The following is a 9,387-nucleotide window of genomic DNA, read 5'->3' as shown; positions in this document are numbered from 1 at the left end:
TCTCACATAACCATAAACCTCAATTTCAAGTAGGTGAATTGCATATCCAAGGCATTCTTTTAAGAAAGAAGACCAGAAACAATAACTTAACAGATATCACCACTCGAATCAGAGCTCTGTAGAACTGCCATACCATTAATTTTCCACCAACCATATTACAAACCTTCTAATAAGCAAACAGTCCATAGTAAAGATAGTGTTACTCATAATCTTGACTGTGGCTGTGCTAGTTTACTGAGATGGGCATTTATAATCAAGAGTCAAGGAGCAGTTGTTAGGAGAAGCTCTCCCTTCTGCAACACATGTCTGGACCTGAATTTTGCCATTTTCCTACAAATACGTGAAAAAATTTCATATAGAAAAAAATCTATAAATGGGAACTCTTTAATAAAGTATCTTTCCATCATAGACATTTTTAAAGGTACAAAACAACCCAAAATTAAGGGTAACAACATGAGTGTAAACCCGGTAATAAAACCTTAAGATCTGATTCCACTTTGTAATTGAACTAAATTGTGAAATTTATTTATAGAGATACAAAGATCAATGGTTTATTGAAAATGGTAAAGCTCTTACGTGTCTCAAATATTTTTGCAGGCCTGAAATAAATCATACCGAAGAGAAACATTCTGTGTATAATCAGTATTTTAAAGCTTTCGCATATGACAGAAATCTGCAACGGACTAAAAGCACACTTATTGGAGAGAAATCCTATGAAGATAATCAATGTGTTAAAGCCTTTGCTTTTAACAAACATCTTCAAAGGCATGAAAGCACACATACTGGAGAGAAAACCTGTGAATTGAATCAATGTGGGAAATCCTTTGCTCATGACAATGCTCTTCAAATACATAAAAGAACGTATCCTGGGGAGAAACCCTATCAATGTAATCAATGTGGTAAATTCTTTGCTTATCACAGTGCTCTTCAAATACATGAAAGAACACATACCGGAGAGAAACCCCATAAATGCAATCAGTGTGGCAAAGCTTTTACACAAAAATGTCATCTTCAGAAACATGAAAGAACACATACTGGAGAGAAAACCTGTGAATTGAATCAATGTGGGAAATCCTTTGCTCATGACAACGCTAATCAAATACATAAAAGAATGCATCCTGGGGAGAAACCCTATCAATGTAATCAATGTGGTAAATTCTTTGCTTATCACAGTGCTCTTCAAATACATGAAAGAACACATACCGGAGAGAAACCCTATAAATGCAATCAGTGTGGCAAAGCTTTTACACAAAAATGTCATCTTCAGAAACACGAAAGAACACATACTGGAGAGAAAGCCTGTGAAATTAATCAATGTGAGAAATCCTTTGCTCATGAAAGTGCTCTTCAAATACATAAAAGAACGCATCCTGGGGAGAAACCCTATAAATGTAATCAATGTGGTAAATTCTTTGCTTATCACAGTGCTCTTCAAATACATGAAAGAACACATACCGGAGAGAAACCCTATAAATGCAATCAGTGTGGCAAAGCTTTTACACAAAAATGTCATCTTCAGAAACATGAAAGAACACATACTGGAGAGAAACCCTATCAATGCAATCAGTGTGGCAAAGCTTTTACACAAAAATATCATCTTCAAAAGCATAAAAGAACTCATACTGGAGAGAAGCCTTATGAATGTAATCAATGTGGTAAAGCTTTTACACGAAATTGGCATCTTCAAAATCATAAAAGAACACATACAGGAGAGAAACCCTATCAATGCAATCAGTGTGGCAAAGCTTTTACACAAAAATATCATCTTCAAAAGCATAAAAGAACACATACTGGAGAGAAGCCTTATGAATGTAATCAATGTGGTAAATCCTATGTTAATCCCAATGTTCTTCAAATGCATAAAAGAACACATACTGGAGAGAAACCCTATGAATGTAATCAATGTGGTAAATCCTTTGCTTATCACAATGTTCTTCAAATACATAAAAGAACACATACTGGAGAGAAACCCTATGACTGTAATCAATGTGGTAAAGCTTTTACACGAAATTGGCATCTTCAAAATCATAAAAGAACACATACTGGAGAGAAACCCTATGTATGTAGTCAATGTGGTAAGTCCTATGCTTATCACAATGCTCTTCAAATTCATAAAAGAACACATACTGGAGAGAAACCTTATGAATGTAATCAATGTGGTAAGTCCTATGCTTATTACAATGCTCTTCAAATGCATAAAATAACAACACATATTGGAGGGAAACTCTATGAATGTTATCAATGTGGTAAAAACTTTGCTTATCAAAATGCTCTTCAAATGCATAAAAGTACATATACTGGAGAGAAACCCTATCCATGTAATCAGTGTGCTAAAGCCTTTACATGTTGCAAGTATCTTCAAATACATAAAAGAATACATACTGGAGAGAAACCCTATGAATGTAATCAATGTGGTAAAGCCTTTACATATCGCAAGTATCTTCAGATACATAAAAGAACACATACTGGAGAGAAACCCTATGAATGTAATCAGTGTGGTAAAGCCTTTACACAACAAGGTAATCTTCAAATACATAAAAGAAAACATACTGGAGAGAAGCCCTATGTATGTAATCATTGTGGTAAATCCTTTGCTTATTACAGTAATCTTCAAATGCATAGAGGAACACACACTGCAGAGAATCCCTATCAATGTAATCAATGTGATAAAGCCTTTGTACAACACAGTAATCTTCATACACATAGAAGAAGATATACTGAAGAGGTACCATATTAATATAGTCCAGTGGTAAAGCCTTTGCATGGCACAGTTAACTTCAAATGCTTACAAGAACATACTGTACTGAAACCCTATGACTATAATCAATGTGGTAAGGCCTTTCCTCCCACAGTGGTCTTCAAGTGCATGAAAGAGCACATACTGGAGAGCCATTGCATTGATAAGCAATCTTCAAAATCATCAGAAAAAAAAGTTGTACTGCAGAGGAACCCTAAAAATATAGTGAGTGTAACAATGTTTTTCACTTTATAAAGCATTAAACCTTTTTGTGTATAATCAATCTGTTCAAGCTTTTGCTTATTACAATAGTCTTTGAGTGCATATAAAAAATTGTAAGCATATTATTGTAAAGTATTTGGTAAGCTCTTTATCCAGCACACTTACACTCTTACACAAAAGCACATTAATTCTTTGGAAGTAGTTGACAGTGTCAGTAATTGTTCAAGTTCATGATGTCATTTTTTATATTTTTATATATTTTTGTAGTTTGCCTCTGAAAACTCATGGAAAAAGTCAATTTATTAATTTATGAAGCTCTGTGTAGGATAAAAGGTCCAACGAAAGAAACATGCCCTGATGCTGAAACTAGAACCAGTGAAAGATATACATATTGACCCTAAAATCAAAGCCAAGAAACCACACTTGACCCCTGAGCTTGAAAACATGCAAACCTTGTGCAGAGAAACCAACCAGGCCCTGAACACAAAACCTATCAATCACAGTATGAAATCCAGCCTATCTCTGAGCTTGTTTTTTCCCTGGAAAATCTCTGCTCTTAAGACTCCCTGTTTCGAGGCCAGCCTGGTCTACAAGAGCTAGTTCCAGGACAGGCTCTAAAAAAGCTGCAGAGAAACCCTGAAACCCTGTCTCGAAAAACCAAAAAAAAAAAAAAAAAAAAAAAAAAAAAAAAAAAAAAAAAAAAAGAAAGAAAGAAAAAAAAAAGACTCCCTGTATAAGCCTAGAGCGTATACATCCTGACATTTTCTAATCTACCAGAGGCAACCACTCCTGCATTCATACCTCCAAAATAAATCCCTTGAGCTAGTTTTGGGTAAAGAACTTTTTCCTGACCAGAACAGAATCCTTGCGTGGTTATCTCCCTTATAGAGCTGAGCAAAGAAACTAGGGACATCTCTGATGGGAAACCCCTTGTGGGGCAGTGCAGAGAAGCAAAGGATACCTCTGCTGGGAAACTCCATTAGGGGAACGCAGCAGACACTGAAACTTTACCCTGGATCCAGAGCAAAGCACTACGTTTCTTGGTTGAGAGAAGCAGAGAAATAACACTTGGGCATAGAACTGAGTAGAAATGAACAACATCTCTGCTGGGATGCTTGCTGGGGAAGCAGATTATAAAAGTGATGGGCAAGCCTTCTAGGAAACTCCGTTAGGGGAGTGGAGCCGTACAGCCATGGAATCTCTGCTGGGGAGTTCTCTTAGCAGAGCGGAGTGGAGCCCAGCTCTCATGGCTCTCTCTCAGAAAGGAGCAAGATTCCCACACGATGCAGGGGAATGTCCCCCATCAGAACACAACTTCAGGTATGGCCTGACTTCCTGACGTCAGTATTCCTTTCTCTGCACAGCTTTAAGTAGCCAGGATTCCTTCCCTTTACAGTTTTATGTACAGCCTGACTTCCCCCAGCCAGGGTACATTTTTTTGTCAGCATTGCAGGTATTTTGGATACTTTCCCTCCATAGCTTCAGTTGTAGCCTGACTTCCCAATATTCCTTTATCCTCACAGCTGGTGCAGAGCAGAAGTAAATGCAGAGATATTCAGAGATGGTAAATATTCTGCTTCCTCCCCTAGGCTGGTGGCTTAGCCACCCTGCCTCTGTTCCCAAAGACACATTTGTCACCAGAACTCTTGTTCATTTAGGGCAGAAGACCAGAGAGGAAAGAGAAACCAAGAAACAAAACACCCATATAATACAGACAATTTCAGAAACTGACACCTGAACCTAAAGTCACCTCAAACCCAGATGGCTAAATGCCAGTGTTAAGAACACAATCAGTAGAAAAAGGCAATATGGCATTGCCAGAGCCTATCTACGCTACAGCAACAAGACCTGAACAACCCAACACAGCTGAGACACAAGAAAACACAAGTAACAGAAATGTAAGAGAAATGAAACAGAAACACAGAACAGTGGTAGGAAGGCCACTTGTTTATTTCTAGCTGCCCGGACTCCCAAAATAACCACACGGAAACTGTATTAATTAAATCACTGCTTGGCCATTAGCTTAAGTGTATTTCTGGCTAACTCACTTCTAAAATAAACCTATCTCTATTAATCTGTGTATCACCACGAGTCTGGTTTACAGGGTAGAGTTCCAGTGTTTCCCTCCAGCAGGGCTACATGGCTTCTCCTGACTCTGCCTGCTTTCTTCCAGCATTCAGTTTAGTTTTCCCCGCCTACCTCTCTGTTCTTCCCTGCTATAGGTCCAAAGCAGTTTATTAATCAATGGTAATAACAGCATACAAGTAGGGAATCCCATATCACAGAACAGCATCAGGAGTGACATTCTGTGAATACTGGACCCAGAATCCTTGATTTTCCACACACTTATATACTTTACTCCAAAGGGAGGGAGGAGGCAACAGACCTCATTAACATGATATAAGGAATAGTCTCGAAGTCTCAGGTTCAGGTGGAATGCATCTACTTCCACACCCAAATTACTGATTAACCACATCCTAGATCAGGATCTCCTGTTTGTAGCCCCGTTTGTTGTCAACAACCTTGAAAGAGTGAGAATCAGTTCACACTCTCTGACCTCCAGTAGATCTGGCTCCCAACTGTGGTCCCTCAAACATATCTTCCTGAGATCTGCCACACTTCCTGCCACACAAGAATGGACCAAACCTCTGAATCTCTCAGCCAGCTCCATTAATTGTTCTGTTTATAAAAGTTGCCATGACTATGTTGTCTGTCACATCAAGAAAACACTACTAAGGCCGTATGTGATCAAAGTCAGTAACTTTTCATCAAAGGAGGACGTAGCAGGGCAGAGGATCTTAACATACCCCTCCATTTCTTTTGTGACGTAGCAGGGCAGAGGATCTTAACATACCCCTCCATTTCTTTTGTGTCTTAACATTTTCATTTTTTATTAACCAGGCCTCTTTGACATATTTGATAGGTTCATTCTTAGATATATTGTTGAAGTAATTTTGAGTAAAATGTTACTATGATGTCTTTCACAGCAAACTTGTTATTGGTATAGAAATGCTACTCTTTTTTAAGAACATTTATTGTATTAGTATTATTATATCTCTGAAGTTTTATTTTTATATATCTTCCTGTTTTTAAAATTTTAGTAATATTGGCTTTACAGATGGAATTTGAAAGGGCTTCTGTAGTTTCTAGTGTTTTCTTTTTTTGTTTTTTGGTTTTTTAATATTTATTTATTTATTATGTATACAATATTCTGTCTGTGTGCATGTCTGAAGGCCAGAAGAGGGCACCAGACCTCTTTACAGATGGTTGTGAGCCACCATGTGGTTGCCGGGAATTGAACTCAGGACCTTTGGAAGAGCAGGCAATGCTCTTAACCACTGAGCCATCTCTCCAGCCCTAGTGTTTTCTTTTTTAATAATTTAAGGATTAACTCTAAATCTTTGAAAGCATGGTGGGATTTGGTGTGATTCTATATGCACCTGGAATTTCTTTAGTCGGAAGACTTTTTGTTACTATTTCAATCTTCTCATTTGTTATGGGTCCATTTTAGGTTGTTGATATCATTTTTGTTTAACGTTTTGGTAGTTTTGATGGATCTGGAAATTGATACATGTCTGTTATTTTTTCCGAGTTTCTAGAAAATATGTTTTTAAGTAATTCTGACCACCTCATTTCTTAGTTATTTTTGTCCTTTCCTGTATGTGTGTCTGTGCAATATGTCTATACAATACCTCAGGAAGCCAGAAGAGGGCACTGAATCTCCAGGGATGGGAGTCACATACTGGCGTGAGCACCATGCAGGTGCTAGGAATTGAAACCCAGATCTTCTGGAAGAGCAGCAGATGTTCTTAACTCTGAGCCACCCCATAATCCTGAGAACAAAGGTTTTGAAGTCATTTGTTTATTGTGTTTTGAAATTCTTGGTGTTTATTGTAAAGATTCCTTGTTCATCTCTTTCCTTCTTTTAGTTTGTTGAACAAAGGTCTGTGCCAAGTTAAACATGACATTATGGTGCCAAATGCATAGCTTGAAGCACAGAGAAGTCAGTCACATTGAGAAGTGGAAGAAGGATTGCTCTCACTGTGAGAACACTCAGGATCAGCAAAGTCATGGGGAATTTAATATCCCCATGTCAGGAGCAGCAAAAGGTACCGTTGCTAAATGCTTGTCAAAAGAAAATGCAGTAACTGCATATCTTTAAAGATGAAAATACAAGATCTCTTGAGACAAAGAATAAAATAGAAAAAGGGAAATTTCCCAGTAGAGAAAAAGGGAAAGTAAGGAAATCTTCCCCATAGAGAAGATGGAAGGAAAGTAAAAAAAAAAAAACTTTCTCAAAGGAAAAAGGAAATGATTAATCAAGAAAAAAGGATTTTCCTGGTAGAAAGGCAGAAAATATTGAATCAAGGCCTAAAGATTAAAAGGCCCAGGAAAAGAAAAATGAATGAAAGAAAAAAGCCTCTTCCCTGTAAAAATAGAGGAAGCAAGCCAGGCGGTGGTGGCGCACGCCTTTAATCCCAGCACTCGGGAGGCAGAGGCAGGCGGATCTCTGAGTTCGAGGCCAGCCTGGTCTACAAGAGCTAGTTCCAGGACTACAGGGAAACCCTGTCTCGAAAAACCAAAAAAAAAAAAAAAATAGAGGAAGCAAAGAGGCTCTTTTTTTATATAAAAAAAAGTGAGAGTAGTTAAGAATCGGAGCTCTAGCTGAGCAGTGGTGGTGCACGCCTTTAAGCTCAGCACTCAGAAGGCAGAGGCAGGCGGATCTCTGAGTTCGAGGCCAGCCTGGTCTACAAGAGCTATTTCCAGGACAGGCTCCAAAGCTAAAGAAAAACCTTGTATCGAAACTCCCCCAGCAACCCAAAAAAAGAAAATATAAAAGCTTTGTCTTTGTTTCTATCTTTGTCTCTGTCTCTATCTTTCTCTCTCTCTCCCTCTCTCTCTCTCTCTCTCTGGCTAGAAAGGTCTGTCAGCAATGAGCTTTGACATCTAAATTAGAAAGACAACAGCTGTACCTTACTGCTGCAGTCTGAGTGAGCTTAGTAAGACAAGAGCATAAAATTCTGTTGTGTTTGCTTAGCTTTGGTTAAAATTTTGTTGCTATTGCTTTTCTTACAGTGGGAATAACTCAATATTAAAGGTCTCTTTATGGGAAATGTTTTTCTTTTTCCCTAATAGTCGGAATAACATATTATCAATGGTCTCTTCATGGAAGTAAAAAGAATTTTAAAGAAGCCCAACTTCTAGGAAGTACAATTGAAGTTGGACATAAAGTATTAAGTCAATGCTATTTACATTTCCAAACATATTAATCATTCATTGTATAGATGATTTTCTCTTTTCATTGTCTAATTAATATTTACATAAACATTTGCTTTTCATAGTATTGAACTAAAAGACCAAGGTTGACAATTTCAAACAATATTATTGGGTGTGATCCTGTCTGTTTGTCATTACTAAAAATTTGACTCTGCTCTTTAAGTTGTTTCCTAAAAATTCATGGTTAAATTCTACAAAAATGTAACACCAAAACATACTGGGTTATGAAGTTATTAGTATGGCTACTAAGTTCAAAGCTCATAGAACTAACCTTTTACTGCTAAAGAAGTTACAGAATTTCTCCATAAAATGAAATACAGGGAAATTGTTTGATACACACTGTTAATAATTGGCAAGTTGAATTAACACATTACATGGGATTTATTTTAAAAATCCTCTTTTTAAAATTTTTATCAAAATGCTCCATAAATTTTGCATAAAGATGCTTCTTACAATTCTATAGAGATTGTTTTAAAGCTAAAGAGTTTACCTAGTGGGTTATGGAGCGGGGAGGGCAGAAGCAGGGGGGACAGAGAGAGAGGCAGAAGCTGCCTCCACAGAAGGCAGACAAGAGAGAACAAGCTGGAGGGGAGGCAGGAGATCTACTTGCCTTGACTGATGATTGGAGGAAGAGGTTGCGAGTGGGCGGGGCTTGTGTCTTAAAGGGACAAGTTACCCAGGTGACAGACCAGGCCAGCAGATTACAACATTCATGATGAAGATCAACAGGGTCACTGAAGTGCTGGAATGATGTCAACGTTCCTGTGAGCATGTGACTTCTGCAACCATTGATAGGTTATTCAATTTCTTAAGATTTCCACAAATCAACATGCCTTCCGATGGTGTAACAAAACTAATGGAAGATCCCTCTGTGTTCAGATTGTTTGGTCTTTTGTGACTCAACTTGACTAATTGTATTCTGATGGTGTGGCAAATACCATGGGCAAATGAAACTTTAGGGGAAGAAATATATTTCACTTTCAGGTTACACTTGCTGTGCTGATAGAAGTCAAGGTAGAAATTCTCACTCAGGGACAAAGAAAGACGGGAAGCATGGAGTTGCTTATAGTTATCCTTCCTTGCCAGACTCAGGTCTAGCCAGGATCCTCATACAGCCCACGTCACTAGCAGGAAGGGAGATGTGTATGGTT

The 9,387-nt window shown here is 38.0% G+C and overlaps 1 pseudogene; it reads left to right on the top strand.

The window, feature by feature from the left end:
* The first annotated feature begins 453 nt into the window (after positions 1 to 453).
* On the top strand, positions 454 to 2,955 carry LOC119801752 (annotated as a pseudogene).
* The last annotated feature ends 6,432 nt before the right edge of the window (positions 2,956 to 9,387 follow it).

This window comes from Arvicola amphibius, chromosome 15, assembly GCF_903992535.2.
Source record: "Arvicola amphibius chromosome 15, mArvAmp1.2, whole genome shotgun sequence".
NCBI lineage: Eukaryota > Metazoa > Chordata > Mammalia > Rodentia > Cricetidae > Arvicola > Arvicola amphibius.
The sequence above is the reverse complement of the archived record's forward strand: the minus strand, read 5'-3'. Positions and strand labels throughout refer to the sequence as shown.